The sequence below is a fragment of the Ursus americanus genome, chromosome 5, assembly GCF_024610735.1.
Source record: "Ursus americanus isolate L20-20 chromosome 5, mUrsAme1.1.p, whole genome shotgun sequence".
Classification (NCBI taxonomy): domain Eukaryota; kingdom Metazoa; phylum Chordata; class Mammalia; order Carnivora; family Ursidae; genus Ursus; species Ursus americanus.
In genome coordinates, this window is record NC_142131.1 from 3,383,595 (window position 1) to 3,407,751 (window position 24,157).

The 24,157-nt window shown below is 42.0% G+C and overlaps 1 pseudogene; it reads left to right on the plus strand.

The window, feature by feature from the left end:
- Window positions 1-1,944: 1,944 nt before the first annotated feature.
- Window positions 1,945-11,512, plus strand: LOC123799256 (small nuclear ribonucleoprotein F pseudogene; annotated as a pseudogene).
- Window positions 11,513-24,157: the final 12,645 nt, after the last annotated feature.

The following is a 24,157-nucleotide window of genomic DNA, read 5'->3' on the forward strand; positions in this document are numbered from 1 at the left end:
ATGGAAGTTTGATTTACGAAAAAATAATATTTTGCATAATTTCAATGTACTTCTTCACAGAACACTTATTAATTGCAAAGGGGGAAAAGGTAACTTTATAGTGAAAACATCTGGCAGACGTCACATTTTCAAGTTGTCAAAAAATAAATATCAATGAGACACATTGAAATCCTGCCCCACCTAATACAAGGCCTTTAGAAGAACTTCTGTGATATTCCTGCAAAAGATGCGTAATCTAAATTCAACTGTGAGGAAATATCAGAAAAACCCAAGTGGAGGAAAATTCCAAAGGTGACTGGCCAATAATCTTCAAAAGATTTGAGGTCAGGAAAGTCAGAGAAAAACTGAGAAACTGTTCTGCACTAATGGGGACTTCACAGACATGACAAATGCAGCGCATGATTCAGAACTGGACCTTTTTGATTAAACTGGAGTGAGGTCTGAGGCTTAGACAGTAGCAATATATCATGCTTGGGCTTCTCAAGATGGTGCCTGGCAAAGTTGCTACGGCAGTTATGTTTTCATACCCTTCTAGGTCTGGAGAAAGAGGACTGTTTTCAGTAGCATCCCTAGCAGCCCAGACATTCAAAATTATTACCGTAACTTTGGTCATACTCATTACTCTTCCAGTCACTGTGACTAAAAGGAAGAGCTGCTGTAATTTGTCAGGCCTGAGTCACATATTTGAGCACAAGGACACCCGTGGAGCTTTGGATGGAGTTCCATAGACCCATGCACCAACAGTGTGGAAGGGTGGATGCCAGTGAAACAGTAGGAGAAAGAAGGGGAAATGAATGCTGGGAAGGCAAATGTCCACAAATGTTCAAATGTCATGGTCATAAAAATGTATCAATCTCTTTCAAAACTATTCATTTACTTTCACATGGTGCAATTTGGAAAATCTGTGATTTTCATAGGCTCATGGCAGTTTGGCAATAGAAAATAATCTCTTCCTATTGTCAGTTACTTACTCTTTCTATCCAGTTTGAATTTAAATCCTAGCATATTCTAGAATTAGTAAACTATGCTCTTTGTCTTTCCAGACAGGTTCAGTTGTTTTGTTCATATGTGTTTTTCATACCTGTAAGGAATCGTGGTCTGATCAGGAGTCCAACAAATGGTCTCTCCAACCCCTTTAAAAATCAAAAAATTTCTCTGGCTAAGAAAGTACATCAGTAAATCACTTTAACAAATTTTCGTGTTCTAGTTTCTGATTATATTTGAATTAACTTACTCTCTATCACTGTGTCAAGTCTTTCCATACACTTCTTAAGACCCACATTGACAGAGGGGTAGGTTCTATTTGCCTGTGAATGCTAAATAAAAAATACAAACTATTTTCCTGCAGTCCTGGGCCTTAGCCTCTCCACTGTTGAGTATTGTCATTCAAGATTTCATGAGTATAGGCCTGCACACTAATGCAATAGTGTCACACCAGATTTCCCCATCCTGAATTCCTGATGGATAAATAAATAAATGATACTCAGATTTTTTTTAATCCAATGAAGAAGATTCTAAAGAGTCTTAAAAGTGGGACTGATGTCATCAAAGCAATTTCCCTATTCTTCTTTCCTATTTGCTATTATAAGAATATCATATTGAGGTCTCTTTAAAGTTCAGAAGGTAAATTTAGCACTTAGTATTTGATAAAGTTATAGCTATGATGATGTCAAGATTTAGAATAGCTGTATTAAAGGCCCAGTTACTATAGCTCTCAGAAACCCTATTTGCTCTGCCCACATCAGATAGTATGTGTCATTTTCTATCTTTCTAGTTCTGATATTTGCAATGATCTTAGTCATAATTAATTACAAATGTAGGATGGTAATTATTTAGTGATGTTTCAAATCCTTAGAAGTACATTGAGCGGAGTGACCAATATTTCTTTAACAATTTGCACATACATCAGTCAATCTTCTATATAGCATTCTGGCTTCTCTGAAAAAAAAAAATACTTGAAAATCTTTAGTTTCTCAGAACAAGCTTCTGGGGGCTGCTGGGAGGTGGATCATTGGCTAGAATTGATGGATTACCTTCCTACATTTCAGCACTAATTACTGGTAACAGTTTACAGATTTTTTTTTTCCCTTCCGTGGCCTAACCCAAACTTCTACTTTCATTCCCTATAGATGGTTTTACCCAGGGAAAATCAGAAATCAGAGAATGTGAAAGCTGGAAGCAACTTTAGAGATCATGTGAGATACTTCATGATTAGTGGTTTAGATTCTTAATGAGAATTGAGAGAAACATGCACACACTCCCTGAGAACATGCACGTTAAAACATATATGCAGAACTTCTTAGATCCCAGAAAAGAATCTGCGTGTCTTGGGCTTGTAAGGTTATTGAGATGAAGTAACCTGCTCAAGACCACAGAACAAGCTGATGGAGTTGGGGCTCAAGCCTAAAGTACAGGGGAGTCCTGGCTACCTGAAGTTATTACCTAAGGCCCTGCTACTACACAGTTGCCCCGGGGCCTTAAAAAGAAGATATTGTCTATGGACCAAACAGAAAGTTATTCCCTATTCAATATTCTACTCCATTTAGTGTTGATTCCCAGCAATTACATCAATGTCGTTGTTGATTGGACTCCAGGATCATTTGTTGTTTAGAATATCCAACAATTCATTGTTAATACAGTGCACGTTGATTGCAAAGAAAAAAGGCAAACTTTACCAAAGATGTGGGATTTCGTGAGGTTGGTGGAAGTGATGTTAGAAAACTGCTTAAATCACACAAGCTAAGACTTTGATAAATGAGGCTGTGGTGGAGTTAGACCTATTGACAACTGAGAGAAGAGAAGGGCATGGAGACTGTGTAGCTAAGCATTCCAAAAGAGAGTATTTGTATATGAACAGGTCGAAAAGAATCCCCTGGGGAGACCAGTGAAGCCCTCGCACATTTTTATTAAGTGATCCTCTTTCTGGTCATTAAAACATCAAATGAGATATGGTATATGTTGAAGTACAGTTTTGATGGAAAGTTACACCAAAATCTGTAGTTTTTAATTTTTTTAAATCCTATGGTAACTTTCTTTTCTTTTACTGTACAATTTTGTTCCCTGTTCTAAGTGAGCTCACTTTAGATTGCTGTTTTTTTCTTTTACCCATTATTCTTAGATAATGAGTATGTCCTTTACTTCATTCTAACTTCAAGAAGCAGAAACTTACTTTTATGTGTTGCTCTTTAATTTCATTTTTTTTTAATTTCATTTTTCTGATCCCGAAAAACAAAGTTACTTGAGGACTGTCATTTTGCAAGTCTCCCTCTAGGATTTGTCAACCAGGTTCATAGATACAGAGTGTCAATAACGACCTCTGGGCAATAAAATTGTTGTGCTACAAATTGAGTAAATTTTGATTAACTGGGAAGAACTTTTCTGAAACTCCATGTGCAGTGTAACTCAATACTGTTTTGAAAAATGAGAATGTCATTGAAACCAAAGGGCATAGACATGAAATAGATGAATTCTGGGTTATTTATTGAATGCCTCTCATAGACAGAATTTTATAAAGTCTTGTGTGGTTTGAATAATTTGTAACTATACATGCTTCTGTTCCCAGACATTTTAATCACTAATGATGCTGCAGCATAAAACACCCTCCAAGACATTTTTACTCCCTTTGATAATCTAGGAATGAATTATAAAATTAACCTTTATACTGAGATTATTTGGGCTTATCCAGAAGGCTGGGATTACCGTTAATTTAAACAGTCGATCAATTTCTTACTAGTACTTTACAGTGGCAGCCAAATTCGGGGACTCATATTTAGGTACCTCTTCTGCTTAGTTAGCTGTCCAACATCTTTAGAGATTTTGCCCCAATATTTTTAAGGCTGAATACCAATGGTAACATAGGGCTGTTGATAGGGTGACCATATAATTTATCATCTGAACTAGGGCAATTTTGAGGGGGATGCTTTTAATAAGTGCACTGGGACAACAGCTGTAAACAAGGATTATTATCCCCGTACATGAGACGTGTCCACCATACCTACTAATGGCCTATTTGTTCTTGTTGGCAGGAGTCAGGGACTCCTGGCTCATTATTTACAAAGCCCCTCCACCCAAGATCAGGTCCTAACTTATCAGAACACACTGCCCGTGGAGGCAGCTTCCCGGGGCACCCCTCTACCAAGGAGAAGGCAAGTTCTGCTGTAAATGGTCAGACCTGGCCTAGCCCTCAGGACCCTCACCTCTATTTACTTCCTTTTGTTGTTGGTTGAATTCTCTTTAATATATCAAGGCTGAAATGACATTCCAAGGATGAAAATGGAGTAAATCCCATCAAAGCACAGAACACTGAGCCGTGGTGTGTGTGTGTGTGTGTGTGTGTGTGTGTGTGTGTGTGTGTGAGGCAGAGAGAGAAATAGAGATGATAATGATGAAACGGGAGACTAAAATGGAATCTTGTCATGAGTTCTGCCCTTTTCCTGACTAATGCTATGGTCTTTAATCTCTTGGAGCCCAGTTTCTCCATATGTTAAATGAAAATGATACTAATCTCTACCTAATGTGGTTGGTATTAGACCTAACAGTTTCCCTACTATCCTTCACATCTAGTGTCCCATTCTTCCCTTTAGTAATAGAAATGGTCAAGTTTTAATTGGGTACACACCTCCAAACCAGCTGTCACATCCACCAGCTCTTCTTGTAGCTCGATGAAGGGGGTGCATATAACTTCCTGATCACACCTTCACAAGGAAGCTGTGGCCCTCCCCCCACCGCTTTCCCCCTTTATTCTGGTGAGGAAATGGCTAAAACCAGAACAGCTAGCCTGGACCCAGTGATGACATGTTCTGTCTGGTGGAGACAATCACTTCTGTACTAACACATGAGAGAAAAATCAGTGTTGACCTCACTTAAGACAGTACTTGGGGGCCGTAACTCATACGTAGTGGCTTTGAAAGGTCAGTAGAGCTGCAGTCAAAGGTGTGTGTAGTCCTTCTCCATTGCTCGCATGACCTTGAGCATCTCTAAATGTCACTTTTCTCATCTTAAAATATAAGTAGAAATAATACCTGAGAGGTAAGTGATATTAAATAATGAATAAATATACCATACTGTTACTACTTTTCTTTCTGAACCAGAGTTCATCTCCATGAGTTTAGTCATTCATTTGGAAAGATTTAAGGATCCAGTCACTATCCAAGACATGGGGTTATCTAGCATTGCATAAGGCTGTCCAAGCCTCCTATGGACAGAGAATAAATAGACCAACAAGATGTCTGTTACAGTGATTATAAAACAGGATGGAGTTCTACAGATTGAGTAGGAGGGACATGGTCAGAAAAGGAATCTGACATTTCTGTTGAGACTAAATAACAAAAGGAGCCAGTTTGTGAAGATTTGTGGGGAGAGGATTCTAGACAGAGAAAACACCTAGGGCAAACAGCTTAAGATGAGAAGAGCAAAGCTTATTCAAAGGTGAGAAAGAAAGTCAGGGTGGCTGGAGTGGAGTAAGTGGTAGATAGTAAGAGATCAAATCAGAAGTAGGAGAAGCCAGATCATTTGCCCATATAGTTCAAAGAATTAATTCCAAGCATAATGAGAAGTCATTAGATGGTTTCCATAGGAAAGATGCAACAATAGCACTTCCATTCAGATTTCCTGAGGGGCCAATACTGTACCTAAGTGCAGGCAGCATTTGTGAAAACATAACCTATTATAAGTCAAGCAGCTTCTTAAAACAGGGAGAAAGTTCTAACTACCAGTTATCTGAGAACACACGGGGGTGTTACCAGGACAATGTTTACACCCAAGGCAGGCACCACTGCTGAGTCCTTTATTGTCATTTTTTAAAGAGCTTAGTAGCTTAGACTTTTATGTCAGAAATGCCTGGCTTTGAGTCCCAGTTGCTCTAACACCAGGTATCTGACATTAGATAAGTAACTCTACCTCTTGGAATTTTATTTATTTTCATACGTAAAATATGAAAAAATAACACTCATTTCAGCAACCTCATTGTAAGGCTTCCTTGAGATATTACATGTGAAATGACTGATGCATTATAAGTACTCAATTAAAAAAATGGTACGTTTATTTAGTTCTTTTATAGTCCTAGAATTCATTGACAATTCACTAGGCCAGTCCATTACTCCACAGAGGTACTGAAGTGGAGACTAATGGCTTCAAGACTCTCCCTTGAGTCCCACAAAGCCCTGTGAAAATCCTCTTACGTTTCCCCTGAGCCTGCCTTGTCTCAGCACCCACACAGACTGCCCCACCTCTGATACGCTCTGCCATACTATTACTCTCAGTGAGCTTTTGTTTTATGATGTTCCACATGGCTGTGTCTGGTTTCCACATTCAATAAAAAATTAAAGCTTGAGAGAAGAGACAACTTATCATCCTTTGCCTGTGTTTTCCAAAGTGCTTTCAAGTACAGAAAGTGCTTACCTAATGTAGGTTTGATAAATGAAAGAATGAACAAAGAGATGAATAAGAGCATTCATTAGATTACCCTTGCCTCGCTCAGTTTCCATCCACTGCATATCTTCTGTTTGCCCTGGAATCCATTGTCCACTCTCTCCATCCTGCCCCAGGAGGCCAAATCAACGTGCCTCTTTGTCACCTGACTTCTGACAGGTTTGGCCAATGAGAGGCAGTGGCAGGAGACTGGAAGGTGGACAAGAGACTGAGATCTGGACTAGAAAGTTCTCTTTATATTGCTACTCTTTCTGAGTTTCTATAACTGTTCCATCTGTCTAAGGCCTGGTGACTCCCTGCTGTTGCTAGCCCTGGGAATTTCCTTACTAGGTCTCCAAATCCCACCTACACCATTGTAAGTAATCCATTTTTAAAACTACCCTCAAATTGCCTACTTTGGATCTGCCATTTCCCCCCTCCAAGGACACTAATATATCTCATATATATGAACTTGAGTAGATCTAAGTGTATCCTGTTCTAGATTAGGACCTGGACTCTCTTTGTTCTAGAAGAGCAGATCCCACCGCTCCCCTTGGTAAACTTCCATTGTTTCACAACCACACCAAATTGCTCTGAGCCTGATAAAACGTGGGCAAACAAATTAGGATGAAGCTGTCCATTGTCTTGAAGAACTAAGCACATTGTTCATAGGAATTACAGAACTTAGCAGACATGAACCTTTGCTGACAGTTAAGTGTTTTTAAGAAGAGTAAAATAAAATGTCACTTCATGGAAGAAACTAAAAATACTTTTGAAAGTGTATATTGTGCATGAGTTTTTTTCCTACTCTCAGTTGCCAGGCTGTGGGTGTTGAAAACTCTTCAGAAGATTTGGTCTGTCATGTTTAGATGGTAGGTGGCAAAAGAAATTCTTTAAAAATTTCAAGATGTTCATTCCATTGTCTTTTGTTTAAGTGTGAATTATAGAATGTTGGATCCAAAAACAATTTGTGGTGGGGCAGTGAAGGCCACTTGGCAGCTCTCAGGGAGGACAGGTTACCTGTGGAATGGTGTCTCCAAACTACCCCCTCCTGGCTCTCAGGCCACCACCTAGATCACTCTTGCAACTGATTCTCATGAAGACGGCATTCTCTGTCAAATACAATCTTAGAAATGGCAAGGTAGGTTCAATAAGTTGGAATTTTTATAGGATAAAGCAGTAAAATATTTTTCATTTGCAATGTTAACATGTCCAAAGAAAAAAATTTTACTAATACAGATAAATGAGAAAGTAAAAGGAGGATCTGTACCCAGCCGAAGCTACTCCAGTCACGAGGGACAAACAACAGCTGGGTTGGTGGCGAGTGGCCCACAACATTTGCTTGTAATTGGGATGAGTTTGCTCCTCAATCCCAAACCTTTCCTCAGGAGATTCACAGGAAAGCCAGTATGGTGAAACTGAAATGAGGAATGGAGTACAAAGGCTACCTGGTATCTCTAGATGGCTATGTGAACATGCAGCTTGTAAACACAGAAGAATACATGGATGAAGCGTTGTCTGGATATGTGGGTAAAGTTTTAATAAGGTCTAATAATGTCGTTTGTATCAGGGATGTTGAAGAGGAAGAAGATGGGGAAATGAGAGAATAGCATCTTTTGTGGGGAATTTTGAAATATATATTTCTAGACAATAAATATTTTTTTCTGAAGAAGGAGAAGAAGAAACAAGAAGGAGGAGGGGGGAGGAGGGGGAAGAAGAGGAGGAGGAGGAGGAAGAAGGAGAAGGGAGGGAGAAGAAGAAGGAGGAGGAGGAGGAGAAGCAGAAGCAGAAGATGAAGAAAAAGAAGAAGGAGAAGAAGAAGCAGAAACAGAAGAAGCAAAAGAAGCAGGAGGAGAAGAAGGAGAAGGAGGTAGCAAAATGAGGAGGAGATTGAAAGGCTTCTAATTGGTTGAACTGGTTCCACTGACCCCACTAAGCATCTATCTTCAGTTCCCTGATTTCACATCATGGAGTGTCTTGGACACTCCCATGGAACGTCTAGATATTCTGTGTAGTGAACAGCCCTTCACAGTTTGCACACCACTCACACCTTCCCAGCTTCTTGGCAGGATGGTATTCAGTGGTCTGTGACTTAGTTTGTTGAAGTTAATGAGCTCAACCAAATGACCTCTTCCCAAGGCAAGCACAGCTTGCAGACCACAGACTGTCTTTGGTACTCATCATTCTGGAGTCACCCGCCCAGGGTTCTTGTCTCCAGAAGGGAAGAGAGAGACCTAGTGTTTCAGATGGACCTAGTGTATGCAAAGTCTCTGCAGAGAAAGTAAGCAGCGTCTACAATTTGGCCATGAATCTCCCTTCTGTTTCCAGTTTTCAAACCAATTAGTTTTATGATTTATTCATTCAACAAAAGTCATAAGTGTTGGATATACATCCTTGTACCAATCAAACAAATTTAACCCTCTCGTTCTAGAGAGGGCAGTTAAGTAACAAAAGAATGAACAAAGCAACTACAAAAGTCCAGTCATCTCCCTGTGCCCTGGTTTCAAAGAAGACCATGAAAATGAAGGTTCCTTGGGAAAATTGAAGCCAGGCCTTGGGCCACACCAACTATTACAACCCCAGCCAGCAGGTACAGACACACGTATCCCAGAGAAACACTGAAGCTAGACCTGAGAAAGCTGTTGGAGTTGCAGATGCATTTGGGAGTTGAAAGTTAATACAAAATTTAGGGTGGTAAGAGTCTCTGACCTACAGACAAGACTCAGTCCTCTTGGGTATGTAGGACCCCACATGGTTTCCAGAGATTCCTGGAAAGGAATGTTTGCATATACCCACAGTAACATATTCCAGATGTGATGCCTTTTAGTGACACGGTGCTTGTCTTTGTGTCTAAACCAAACTTAATTTGTCTTGTACTGTTCTCAGGTTAACAGCACATAATTCTTTAAAAATTCCTTCCTGCTTATTTTCATGTCTTTATTCATATTATGGGAAAGATAAGATTTTGGCAAATGAGTATTACTTGGGAGGAACCATGTGTTAGTTGTCAGTTTATCATCCCTTGGAGAGATCCTGGCTGAAAGTGAATCCAAGATGGAGGAAAGCAAAGCTTGGGCTTGGAAAGAGGAACAGACATCTGATGACAAAGGTATTATTTTTATGATTGTTACTGCTGTTGCAATCATTGTGGATACATGGATAGAAGTTCAATTTGAAATGGCATCTGAAAGTTCTATGTTCCAAGTGCTACCCACTGCTGAGGCACATCTGAGCCACCTGCAGAATCTATGAAAGGACTATATTTGGGGCCTTCCCTTAGATATTCTCGTTAGTAAGTCTGAAGTAGGGCCCAGGAATCTTCAGTTTAAAGAAATTCTCTAGGTGATTCTAAAGAAAAGCCGGCTCCAAGAACCACTGACCTTGGCCGATTTTATCCTCCAACAGAGAAGCACATCAGTGGTTCCTGTGGAAGCACTGGTGCCCTGGAGCTCCCGAGCCCATTCATTCCATTAGTGGGCAAGCCTACATACAAATTACATGCCATTATTATATTGTTAAACTTGGTCCCTTTACACTTCCCCACTTTGATACTAACTTGTTCTCAGGGACAACCCAGGACCAGTTTCCTCCCTCCTTTTCTGTTAGCCATTTGTGTGTGTGTGTAGCTAGAGGGAGGGAAGAAAAGGAGCTCCTCAGCAGTTTCCTTCTTCATGTGGCAGTTTCTGGACTCTTCTACACATCACCTGGAAGGGTAAATAGTGTTTAAAATTTGGTTCCCTGGAGGCTATGTTTGTTGGATTGGGACTGTAAGATAAGTTACTCAGGTCATATTCCTAGTATCACAGGTACCTCAGAATGGCCTATCCTCCCTAATTTCTTCTTCCCTCCAGCTTCTCGAGCCACCCTGTTCCTCTTTGAACATCAGCATCAATACTTCCATGTTCTCTTAAGACACACCTTTGATTAGATTCATCATGCTATGGGAAGGACTGTTCACGTCCTGCAGCAGAACAGTATTGAGTGTATATGTAAAAGGTCAGACTAGGTGGGAGGGAAGCAGGGAAATGTCACACTTAAATGAAGGATACATTATGTTCATCAGAGGTGTTTACACTAAAAGGAAAATAAAACTATGATTGCATATAAACACAGAACGCTTAATGTAACCTAATCAATGCATTTATGCTGCAAAAGAAGCCAGAATCCAATAACGCATTACAAAGTATCTACACATTGTGGAGGGGCAGAGCCGTCAAACCAGGTCTATAAATTCTCACCAATAGACACACACTGAGCTTCTATCTGGTAACTGTGTTCAAACAGTAAAGCTTATTAAGCATTGCTTTTTAACTAAGTAGCAACACTCCAAAGATATACTGTGAAAAGACAAAGATGTGTGTGAGTAGAACTGAGTGGCATTACTGAAACAAATGTGTAGATTGATTGAAGACAAACTCAAACTGGATTTTACCTCAAATACCAGGATGGTCCTGTGGACTTTAGCCAAATATCTTTAAGGGAAAATGCAAGCTCATCCTGGTGTATGTGCACGTGTGGGAGCACGCCTATGTGTGCATTTACACAATGTTTTTAAAGTAAGAATGATGTATTTCTGGACACATGGCCGTTAATCAAAATATGTAAGACTTTTAAACCCCTAAATTCCTGTTAAGGCCTTTTACAGAAGAGAGAACAAAGATGTGTGAAGAAGCCAGACAAGGCTGCTATACATTTGGTATAGACTGAAAGGTGTGTCCCCACAAAATTTATGTTAAAACCTAATCCCTGATGGGATGGTATTCGTAGGTGGAGCCTTTGGGAAGTGCTGAGATTATGAGGTTGGGGCCCTGATGGGATTAGTATCCTATGAGAAGGACCCCACAGATCTCTCTCTCCCCTTCCACCCTGTGAGAACACAGAAAGAAAATGGCAGTCTGTGAACCAGGAAATGGGCTCTCAGCAGACACAGAATCTGCCAGCGCCCTGATCTTGGACTTCCCAGACTCCAGAACAGTGAAAAATTTCTGTTGTTTACAAGCCACCCACTCTAAGGTATCCTTTTATAGCGTCCCAAATGGGCTAAAACGACCTTCATGGTTTTAAATACAGTTCCATAGCCAGAGCCCTCAGGTAAGGTATAAAGACACGGGTCGGTGCTTAGCTCTGGCTACTTACAGAACAGCATACGTCTGCAGTGGTTGTTCAACATGAGACAATATCACCATGGAATAGCTAAATACAATCTGTGACATTTTCCCAAAAGCAACAAAAATGGGAGCATCTGCCACACTGTCTGTTATTAATACATGACGTACACTGAGGCATGTAGGTACATTCGAAGGAACAGGGACGTGTCAACATAAGGCAGAGAAACAGATGGCATGCTCCTTCAAACATGTTTTCTTGTCAACTTTGGTAGAACAAATGCTCCTTCTATGCTCTAATTTGTAAAGTATATATTTATTTTTAAAGTGAGAATGTCTACCACATAAAGAAAAAAATTTAATAGTAGTTCAATGTTTCTTAAAAATGATTTATCTCTTGTGCGGTACTTTCTGAGCCAAGTAACCAATTTTATTTAAAAATTGAAAAATTACAGAGGAATATTTTTAGAGCAATTTTTCTACTCATGCCCTGTAACCTCTAAAGAAGTCAGGCCTATGATGACATGCACAGAAAGCAACAAAATTGTCGACATCTATATTTATTTCTTGAAGAGGACTACCTAATCAGACATTAGACGATGCCTTTGTGACCACGGTTCTCAAATGGATGTGATTATTCTATCTTACTACTTTTAGAAATATGATTTACAGCTCCCTTCTGCTTATTTTTCACTTGGTATGTCTATTATGTTTCCTTTTAAAGGTTGTATTAAAAAAAATTTGACTTAATGTAAAAGCAGAAAAAGAAATTGGCAAGCTGGCAGAAACAATTTGAGGTAAAAAATCTACTCAGGGAACATGAGTTTCAGATATATGACTGCAGTTTCTCCCAGGCCTGGATATGCTTTCTTCACTAGGGCCCGTGGCCTCCCATCTCAGCAAGGTCCAGCGAGAGGCTTGGCTGTACTGATCCAAAGCTTGGAGCAGAGGGAGCGGCCTCCTAGGCTTTGGTAATATTCCATGTTACCTTCTGATGTCCCACGTCTATCATGGTAGCTGGACCTGAGAGTGATTCAGGACTCAGCAGGCTCCTCCTCAGCAGGGGGGCGGGGGGCGTTCTTTTTAGTATCCACTTCTTAACATGTAGGGAGAAACTTCACCCTGATCCACTTAGACACTTGCTCAAAAACATCCAATGACATGTCATTGTTGCTAGGGGTCTTCCCCAGTTTGAATGCTATTTTCCTCTCTGTCCTTATCATCTTCTACTGCTCCTGAAAAGCGCTATGCAGTTTACTGAATGAATGTCTATGATATTTTCCCTTTCCAACATCACATCTTCTCCACGGGGTCCCCTCTGCCAGGAATGAGCCACTGATTGCCCACCAAGGTCCCACCTATTCTATTACAGTTTAGCCACCACCTTCTCTATAAAAGCCTCCCTGATTCTTCCAAATGGAAACCACCTCTCAACAATCAGATTAAAGGGTTTTTATTACCATCTTCAATGGCCACTGTATTGATGATCTGCTTATACAGTGGTCTTGTCCCTGAAGGAGAAGCATCTTGATGGCTCTCGTGTCTCACATGGCTCCACACAGGTCTGGCACAGAGAAGCTGCTCCAGAGCACTTGGCTCAATTCACTGCTCAGTAAAGCTCTTGTTCCCAGTTTTGGGAAGTTGAGAGTGACGAGTTCTCTCCCAGAGGGTGCTAAGGGGTGAGGACAACTCTTAGATTAGTTCATTGTCCATACCATAAACACTCACCTCCAGGAGGAACCACAGTGTCAGCAGCCACACAACCTTGATACAATCACAAACATGTTCCTGTCGTGTTCTTGAGGGACGCCTGTCTTCCCTGAGGTCAGCTGTTCTCTGCACCTGGACGACTGGCACGGTCTCCTGGCCCTCCTGCTCTGGCTCTGCTAGCATGGTTGAGGTCCATCACCACTGAAAGCAAATGCAGCAGCAGCAGCAGCAGCAGCAGCAGCAGCAGCAGCAGCAGCAGACTTCCCTGCCTGGGACCCTTCCAAACAAGAAACAGAATTCAGCTTGGATTGCTCCCTCCCCTTTGTGCGGCCATTCAGTGGGTCAGCACACGGTTCTGTTGCTTCACCCTTCAGGGCCATCTCCTGAATCTAAATCTCTCCAACTCATTGTTTCATCTGGGGTGCCATCCACACCTCCTTTTCAAACCTGCTCACCACCCGATCCTTTGTCAAAATTATAGTTTCTGGCAACTGAAACTCTTCAGTCGTTTTCCAAGCACCAATTTTCCTCTAAACTGTGAAAAAACATGAAGATTCAAGATACAGTCCGAGACATTTGTCAGAAAAAGAAAAAATAACCAGTTGAAATTTACTTATACAGGAAATAATGCATTTTTACTTTTTTATATCCACCTCCTCGTTAATTTATTCATCTAATAATTTAAAAAATGAGTAGCTACCACACATGTGACATTTTCTCAGCACTTGGGATACGCACTGAAGAGCAGGAAGAGACAGCTATCCCTGCACTCTTGGCAGGGCACTGGGGAGACAAGCAATAAGCAATAAACTAACAAATAGGTAAATTACATCATTTGCTATGGACAAAAGAATGGAGCAAGAATTCCGGGTATTGGAAGTTCTGCGGCAGAGTGTGCAGGCTGTGGATCCCATTCGATCAGGCTTGCTGGAGGTGAAGAGGAAGCCCAGTGGGAAGTGGGGAGAGGAGCAGTCAGGCAGAGGGAATGGAGAGCAAAGGTCCTCAGGCAGGAGGACCCTCGGCAGGAGAGCTCGGGGACAGCAGGACGGCCGTGTGGCCCGAGCACAGTGAGAGGGGAAAGTAGCCGGAGGTTTGTGTGGTGCTAACAGGAAAATGGCCTTCTAAGCTGTTGTAAAGTCTTTGGATTTTTTTTTTTTTTTTTTTTTTTAGTCAAAGCAGAAAACATTCTCTTTTCCTGTAACAGAAGAGACGGAGGCGGTGGCCTGCCCTGACTGCAGACATGACATCCGTCTTCACTCACTGGACACGCTGTTGGGCAGAACAATCAGTCCCACAAACACAATACTCTAGCCAAACACACAGGTGTTCTTGGGCACCCACTCACGGCAGACCCAGGGAGGAAGAATGAACGTCGGTGGGTGTGGGGGGGTTTGAGATTCAGCCGAGGCGTTAAACACTACTGTGTGTAAGACGGGTCTCCCAGCAGAGAGAGCTGCTCATCAGTGGGCATTACACAGAAAAGGCACAACCTCAAAGTGGCTACCGAAGTGCCTGGGAGGAAAGGAGAAGGAGACCGCAGAGACACCATTGTGAAGAACACCATTTATGGCCCCATATATCTATATGCCGAAAGCTCTGTGTAGGAAATTAAAAAAAAAAAAAAAACTGTAAAGAAAACAAATTCATGACTGCCCTTCTAGGCACCTCAGAAAGCTACTTGGATAGAAGTCATGGCTACAGGATCATGGTGGAGACAAATATATTGGCGAGGGTGAAGACGTAGTCTGTAAATCAAGAAGTTACGGCTATTTATAGAATTTCATGAAGCTGGCAATGGCTTGATGTGGAGGAAGGACATGTGACTGGAGAGAAAAGGAGGGGAAAACACACATGATCGCTAACCTGTCTAGTTTCAGCAGCTAAAAACGTTTGCTTATAATGAGCATATTATGCTTGATAAACTCACCAGAAATTCAAAGAGAAGGATGATGTGCTTATTTTTCTGTGTTGCCTGGAAACTGTCATCTTATCCTTACTCAATCAGGTGAATTTTGAAAAGGAGAAAGGAAAAAAAAAAATAGATGCTACAAAGCCACTCAGAATCCTTCCTCCCTGCAACAAATGACACAGGGCGCTGGGCTGTGTTTCCCGTATCGATGTGGGCAAAACTGCGAAGGAGTGATGTGTGTCCCGTGACTCTGAGTCCTTACATTCCCCTAGTTCCCACCTCCTCTGCACACCCCCTACCTCTTATAATTTCACTTGGTGTCCTGGAGAGCTACCTCCTCAACCTGCCAGCTTCTACCCCATCCCAGGGAGATCCCAGGGACATCAGCAACACCAAAAGTGGCCAAGAGGTCAAGGGAAATTTAGACTGAAAGGTGGCCATTGTATTCAATGACAAGGAGGCCATTTGTGATCTGGGCAAAAGAAGTGTTCACATAGGGTTGAGGAATGAAATGAGAGGTAAGGAACTGAAGCCAGTCAGTTTAAGAAATCTGACTGTGAAAAGAAGGGGGTGGAGTGAGGCGTTTAAATTTTAAGACAGGAGAGCCTCAAGCATTTTACAATGTTAAACGTTAGTGGAAAGCAGCCAGCTGCAGGGAACAGGTTGAAGATATGGGAGAAGGAAGGAATAATCGATAGCACAAAGCCCTGAACTAGTATGTGATTTTAATACGAGATGGTAAATGATTGTGACCTGGCCTTTGACCTGTTGCTGAGATCCAGCAAACACGTGCAGGGAAATGTTTTTGGCTGGCCCCGCACATTCAAGAAGCTTAAGTTTCACCATTCAGTAGGATTCTGAGCACTGAAGCCATTAAACAAATCTAAGAAATGACAGGTCATCTATATCTAAAGTTATATGATCCAGAAAAGACTCCCTGTACTCTAATACATGCATAACATTTTCTTAATGTCCTCTGAGGTCTGCGACTAATATTATGATAAACCACTCTAACCGTTTCTGAAAGCCATTTCCACATTAACATTATCCACTTGATTTTCATTATCCAGGGAACATTTTTTTTTCTCTAAAGATCTATTGCATCTGCTCTGCCTTTAATTGTTTTAACAACAAGCATCATCTCCAAGCAAGACATTTACAGAGACATAAATGAGTTTGACCTAAACTCCAAACTCCATGTGATTTCAAGAGAGCTCAGCTCTGACCAACAAAGACCTGAGCCAAAGGGACACACTGGTCAGCATAACATACCTCAATGTCAATAGTTTAATGTTCAAAGAGAATCTTACAGAGAATGCAGGTGGGAGAGAATCACTCTGTATCATGAAATTGGGATGATACCTAGTCCTGGAATTCATATTCTAGTACATTTTTTAAAAATCTTATGAGCCTTGGATGCTTCTTTCCCCACACCTAAAATCAAGTGTGCATAATAAAGCCTCCTATGACGGCAGCACTGGTGGCTGCCTGGGGACACACAGACACAGAGCCAGTCTGCCCCCCCCCCCCCCCGTACAGTAGGGAGGTGCCGTTCTGGGTTGTGAGTAACCAGTGGCCCGTCCGTTGTTGCACACGATGAAGGAAATAGAATACTCTCCGCCATCAAGTAAAGATTCTGGACTGAAGTAAACACGGAACAACCGAGTGTGCAGAAGCCGAGAATTTTCTGCAAGTGAGTAAAAATCCGATCATGAGGAAGATAGTAAGAGCATTCACAACACATAGATGAACACCAGCAGAACATGACCACATTAAAAGACATTCCCAGACCCACCCAGATCAGACCAAAAGAGGTGCGAGTCCCTAGTGACAGTGGGCCAGGTGTTCTCAATAATTACTGACATTATGCCTGAATAGGGGACCCCACTAGACAGTGAGTACAGTGGTTGATGCTAACACTGCAGTATGTCGTCTATGGTTCTCATTGCCCTGTAGTCCAGCATTCCCAATCCCTTCTGTCAAGAACTTGCTTCATCCATTGTCAGTAATGACAGCAATGGCTGGATTGAATATATTCAAGCTTGTTTCAGGCAGGATTCTGTCACTTGTATAGAATCTTTCTTATTTCTCTCTTTTTTTTTCTTTTTAAAGATTATTTATTTGAGAGAGAGAGGGGGGGGAGAGCACAGGCAAGGAGAGGGGCAAAGGGAGAGGGAGGGAGAGAAACGGACTCCCTACTGAGCAGGGGGCCCAATGCAGGACTTGATCCCAGGACCCTGAGATCATGACTCAAGTTGAAGGCAGATGCTTAACCGACCAAGCCCCATAGAATCTGTCTTATTTCTAAGAGTGCTGCATATTACAGTAGACATTGATTTCCATTTTTCAAGAGAAGACTGGCTACTAGCGTTCAGTGAAGCATTTATAATTCTTTGCAGAACACCATGTTTTTATACTGACAAATAATGTCAAATTTGGGTCATATTGCTTTATGGATTCAAACATGACAGAGACCAGTAAAGAAGGAAATTTTACTGTATTAAAAGTGGACTGGGCTCCTTAGTGGATACCGCAGAATAGGTTTGTTCTAATCCTAGACTGATCCTTACTTAATGAAAGAATATTTTCTAATTTTCTTAAAGTATTCTGCCGGTCTGTTAGATAAAATGTTCCCATCTATTTCCTACTTAGGAAAGTCCTTAGGCAAATCTTGTGAATGTAAATAGTTCTTTGGTTTCTACGTAGGTGAAGGGTGTTGATAATTTTATGGAAATGCAGTCTATCTACAGCCACTTATTTCAGAGAATCTGAAGTTGCATGGTTTGTATGAAGCACGTAGAGCCAAGACCCAGTGAATTCTCGTAGGTGCTACTGCAGTCAGCTCTGCATTTTAGAAATGACCAGACCTGGAATCTACTGGAAGCACTGGGAGGCAGCCCAGAGTGGGCTGTGTGGACCACTCAGAAAAGCCTGACCAGGCTGCCAGAATCAGTCCTTCTGCCTCTGTTGTCATCAACCAGGGCTTGCTCTGAAAAGATTTGGCTTCTGTTTTCGACACATGGGGGAAGATGTCCAAAAGAATGGAAAACAAATTGTCCTGATTAAGGTTTTTCCAGAAGCTGATCCTGAGACAAAGTTTTAAGTGCAAGTAGGTTATTTGGAGGCTGCCCCTAGGAACCCCTGGTAGGGGGTGGGGAGGTACGATTGAGAAGAAGGAAGCCAACAGAGGAGAGGGGCAGGGGGAGCCACAGCTCAGCCATGCCAGGATCTCAGGGGACACTGTAGAAGATATCTGCCACTCCACCTTGGGAGGAGGTGGTAGGGAAGCTGAGACACTTATCCATCAACTCCCCATCTGTCATTGGTTGAAGGCTGCTTCCTTGAGCAGAAACTCACCAGCACTTCTGGCTTCCTGGTGCACAGGCTCTGCAGCAATGGAAGGAAAGTACTCAGGCAGAGGGTGGCAGGAGCTAGCAGTCAGGTGGTCTTTGGTGTGCAGAGCTGATGAGGGGCATGGGGGCTGGGTATGGACGAAGACTAGATCTGCACCATAGGTCACCAGATGCATGGGAACCAGGTCCCTCAGCAGGGAGAAAGGACCTTGTCTTAGTTCAAACTGCTATAACAAGATTACCATAAACTGGGTGGCTTATAAACAACAAACATTGGTTCTCACAGTCCTGGAGGCTGGAAGTCCACGATCGTGGAGCTGGTGTGGAGGGGTTCTGGTGAAGGGGCTCCTCCCGGTTGTAAACTGCCAACTTCTCACTGTGTCCTCACAGGGTAGAAGGGGCTAGGGAGCTTTGTGGGTTCTCTTTGACAAGGGCACCAATCATCTTCACGAGGGCAGAGCCCTCTCAATGACAGCTCCTCATACCATCACACTGGGCATTAGGATTTCAACATGGATCTGGGGGAACCCTAGTTGGCCCTGGGGACACTGCCTCAACTGGAGCAGTCTAGGGAGAGGGAGCTCCTGCTCCTGCTTCACAGCCCCTCTCCCCCTCCTCGCCCCCCTCCCCCACAGCTGCCAGTGACTGTCCTTGCCACAACACAAAGAAGGGGAAGAGAATCTTTAAACACAGAGAATTTGATTAGACAGGAGATGTGAACAAGCAATTATTGAGCACTGACTACATGCACAGCAGCGTGTGGAGGGTAGGAAAATGAATAAGACGACATCTTCTTCTCTTAAGGAGTTTGCCTTTGAACAGGTGAGACAAACATGAAACAAACAAACAAAAACTACTCAAGGTGCCAAAGAGGTAAGAGATACCACAAATCCTCTAAACGGTGGGAGGTGGTGTTGAATGTGAAGAAATAATTAGTGCTTCCTAAAGACTGCAGAGGAAAGCAAGAGCGTGAGGGAGCAAACAAGTGTCTTTTAGGATGGATTGGGGGACAGAGGGAGGTCAAGGGAAACTTTACAGAGAAAATGAGATTTCAATTTGTCCTGAAATGACAGTGGGATTTAGATGGGGGGGGGGGGGGCATCAGCAGAGGGTGAGTACCACAGATAGACCTAAGAAACATGTTAACTTTCTTAGAGGACTCAATGCTGACAGAGACATAAAACGAAACCAATGCAACAGTGGAGTCTCAGCCTCAAGACAGCTTCAGTGCTGTACTGACATGCTTTGGTCTTGTTGACATGAAGGGCTATATTTGAATCATGAGTGCTGGCTGGATGGGACAGGCTGAGACATAAGAATGGGCAGTCAAGATACACATTCAGAAATAAAAGTGCAAACCCCAAAGAAACTCACTAGCTCACTTCTGATAGAAGGGTAAGGACCTCCTTACCACTGCCCAGGGTGGGCAGAGGATGGCCATCAGGGAGGCCTGGCAGCAGGTGCCAGAAACCCTGCTCTGAGGACTGAGGCTCAAGGAGGAAGCCCAGCCTCCAGGGCCAGAGCCCCAAAAGCCAAAAAGTGTCAGAAGCACCTTGAACCACAAACCCACAGCTTCACACTCTGCCTCTTGCTTCCTGCAGTCCTGCAGCCCCCGTTTGAGGTCTGAGCCAAGTGAATCAAAATAAAACTATGACAGTTCAACAACAAAATCGATCACTCATTGAACACGGCACAAGAGATTTGCACAGACACTTCACAAAAGAGGAAATATGGATGACAAATAAGCACATGAAATATATCCAACATCATTATCAAGAAAGAAATGTACATTTAAACCAATAATGAGATACTATGATACACTTACATGGCTAAAATTTTTTAAATGGACAGTGCCGTGTGCTGACAAGGATGGGAAGCAACCGGAACTCCCTAACGTTGCCGTTGGGAATGCAAAATGGTGCACCCACTTCAGAAGCCAATTAGCAAGTTCTCATAAAATTAGTGTATACTTTGTATGACCCAGCAACTCCACTCCTAAGTATTACCCAAAAAATAACTAAAGATCCACGCCCACAGAAAGATCTGTATAGCAGCTGTAGTCATAATCTCCCCAGACCGGAAAGAACCAGAATGTTCATCAGTTGTAAATGGATAAGCAAGTATGGAACATCCATGCAATGCAATAGCACTCGGGAGTAAGGAGAATGAAATACTGCTGTGTACAACAGCATGAATGAATCACAGAGCACTCTGTTCAGTAAAAGAAAGTCAGATACAAACACTACACACTGCACGGTTCTATTTATATGACACTCTGAAAAAGGCAAAATTAGAGAAAACAGATCAGAGTTTTCTGGGCACTGGGACTAGGGGGCGAGAGTATGGAGGGGCAGAAGGGCCCCTTATGGGATGAGGATGAGAGAAATACTCTCTCTCTTGATTATTAGGACAGTTATTCACCAGCATAGATTTCTCAAAATTTATCATTCTGTGCATCAAAAAGGAAGGAATTTTATTGTGCATAAATTATACCTCAATAAACTTGCCTTAAAATAAAAATGAGGATAGGGGTTGTGGGATAGATGGCTAGACGGTGGCAGGTCTGGGCCAGTGTGAACAAAATTGCTGAGCTAACCCCGTCTTCCATGTCCATATAATTTCCCACTTCAGCAGAGATGCAGCAAGTGGGTCAACTGCTCTTCTGATCCTTGAGGCTATGATGTGTCCATGACATCTCTGATGGACAAACGGAGGGAGCCCGGGGGCGGGGGGGCATGGGAAGCTCTGCCACCTGGGTTCTAGCCCCGGCACTGCCCACAATATTGCCAGTCCTTTTACCCATGAGCCTCTGTGTTCTCACAGCACCATGCTCATCTCTGACTAGGTGACACTAAAGGAGGTTCTTTCGAGGTGTTTCTTTGCAGTGATTTTCACCTACTCAAGGTTGGGCATGTCATAGACCAAAAAAACCTGGGGAAACTAAAAGTGAATGGAAGTGGTCATTGACTCTTTTGGTCAAGAGAAGGTCATTTTTAGGGTCATAGGTATTCTCAGGTCACAGGCCAGAAAACTCAGTCAGGAATTTCTGCCTTGAATGAACATGTCACTTATTTCCATCCTGCCTCTGACCTGGACCTGAATCAAGGGAGGAAAATGTAATACTTTGTGACAGTGACTGCCAACAGAGGAATGTCAAGAGGAGAAAGGAGCCCATGTAAACAACAATACAATTTTCTCAGAAAGACGGCAATTTGGGAGAATTTAGTAGAACTCTGAAAGGATGACGGGGTGTAAACAAGTATATGGCCCTGGGTATCACATTTCTTATCTGCGCCTATGTGCTATTGCCCTGGAACAAACACAGAATGTAACTATAATCTGCTAATGAATACATGTTTTTCATGTATTGTAACCCTTGAGTTAGACGCTGCATCTTATCCATTTAACCTAAATTCAATTTTGCTGGTTATATTTGCAGGTGGCGAGCTATTGAAACGCAAAGAGGCTTTTCCAAATATATAACCCTATACAATTGCTTTCTTTTGCCACTTGAGTTAATGGAAACCGATTTTGCTTTCCGTGGGATTTGGGGTTTGTTTTGCTTTATCTCTTTCTTTCTGTCTTTCATGAAGGTGACGGAGTCAAGATATTTAAAATGATGCACACTGAAGATCCAAGGTCATTGGTCTACAGTAGCCCTGCCCAGTTCACTGTTTACACATTTGACAATTATCCTTCTTTACAGATTAGAAAGGGAAAGCTCATCCTTCTTGGCCAGGGATTCTGTGACACTTCCATTAGTGAAAGGCTTGCATCATCCCGGGAGATGAGCAAAGGTGTTCTTGCCACAAAGGAAGGAAAAGACATAACTTCTCACATTAGAACAGAGGCTTTGCTTTAGAAAGAGAGGAGGAACAGAGGGAGGGAGAGAGGAAAGGAAGGACGCAAAAGAACAAATTTGAGGGAGATGAGGCCAAACATCTGAGGTATATCCACAAGGAAATTTTATGTAAGCTTACTGCTTTGGGGAGTAGCACTCTTCTTTTATAGTCTTCTGTTTGAGTACAAATCCATAAGCATCTCCCTCTAAATATGTGTGTGTGTGTGTGTGTGTTGATAAAAAAAATACCTCCCATTCTCTTACCTTCTCATGAAACAGATTAAAAACGATATACGCTAAGACCTACCACAGTGCTCGTTCTTGCAGAGTAGAGAAGTACTGACTGTATAGTTGGGGCCCAAAATAATATTTGAAGTTAAAAGGCTTAAAATATAGCAATAGTTGAGGAGTATGGCAGCTGAAGAAGTTGTGAAGGTTAATGATTTGTCAGAAGTAGAGGGACAAACAAGAAGAATAAGTTGTTTGCTTGCATTTTTCTCTTTTCATATTGACAGGATGACAAGTAACGTCGGAGAAAGAAACAGGTATTTGAATTTGCAGCTCCAAGCACCTAAGACTGCGAAGAATGCTCCAAGAAGACAGAACGGTGCTATGTGCTCTGGAGAGGAAGGCACCCCCGTGGAGGGCACGAAGGGGGCGAAACTTTACGGAAATGTTGCAACTCATGTAAATGGTACCTAGAATAGACTTGTCTCATATAAGTGTCTCTTCAGGTTTTTAAAAAATCATTTTAAACCGGGGATGTACTGTATGGTGACTAACATAATATTATAAAAAAAAAAATCATTTTATTTTTGTTTCCATTTAGATTTATTTGGTAGGGCCAACTCCTTCCCTGAAGGAAAAACAGGGCACCACATGGGTTTCCTGGTCACTCTTAAGTCATGACAACCCTCCAGTTAGTCTATATTTCAGCACAGTCTTCATTCAGAACTTAGAAGCCCAGTCCCCTCTACTAATCAAAACCATGAACTTGGTTTAAAATTGAGGCATCTCCACACACCAAGCTGGGGCCAGCTCCAAGTAGGAAGCAGAAGGAGGTCATGGTTGGCTTCCCTCTTCCTTCAAAGAGCTCTTGTCTCCATCTCCCACCACAAGGTAAGGTCAGTTCTTACCTGTGTGGTGCCGCTGAGGGCCACCCTCATAGAAAGTTTCTTCAAATCCCGCCTCCGACAAAATGCTTCAAATTCTCACCTTTTTGTACTGTCAGAAGGTGCAGGGGCTTTAAGGATCATCTGAACTCTTACCATCCCTACGCTTTGAATTTTTTTAAATGTAAATCCATAAGGAAAAGACAATGAGCATACCTAAGGGGATGACAGCTGCCTTAATTCACCTTATTTCCATTTCTTTGATGCAGCCTAATTTTTTTTTTTAATTTTAGACCTTATTTCTTGAAAATGTTGGCTGGTCTTGGTTGTTTATTTTCAACTCAAGTTGTAAAATTTAAATATCTATTTAGAAAGCTAAGGATTTTTTTAATGTTTGTATATTACCTCAGTTTAACAAATGATTGACACTGGCAAACGAAATATTAAGGAAACTTTAAATCATAATTGTGTGAATTTTCTCTTCAGATACAGATAATAGCTCTGTGTTTGATTTTTAGACTTGAAATCCGTACTTGGTCAAACTACCAAATTTGTAATAATCACAAGTGTTATGGCTAGCAGAACTGTTCTTGTTTTTAAGTAAATAGAATGACAGACAACCCAGTGATATTTCTGTTAGAGAGTAAATTGTTTTTAGTCCATTAGAAATCACAAATATGAACTCATCAGTGAGTGAAGACAAAGTGGCTCATGTTTAT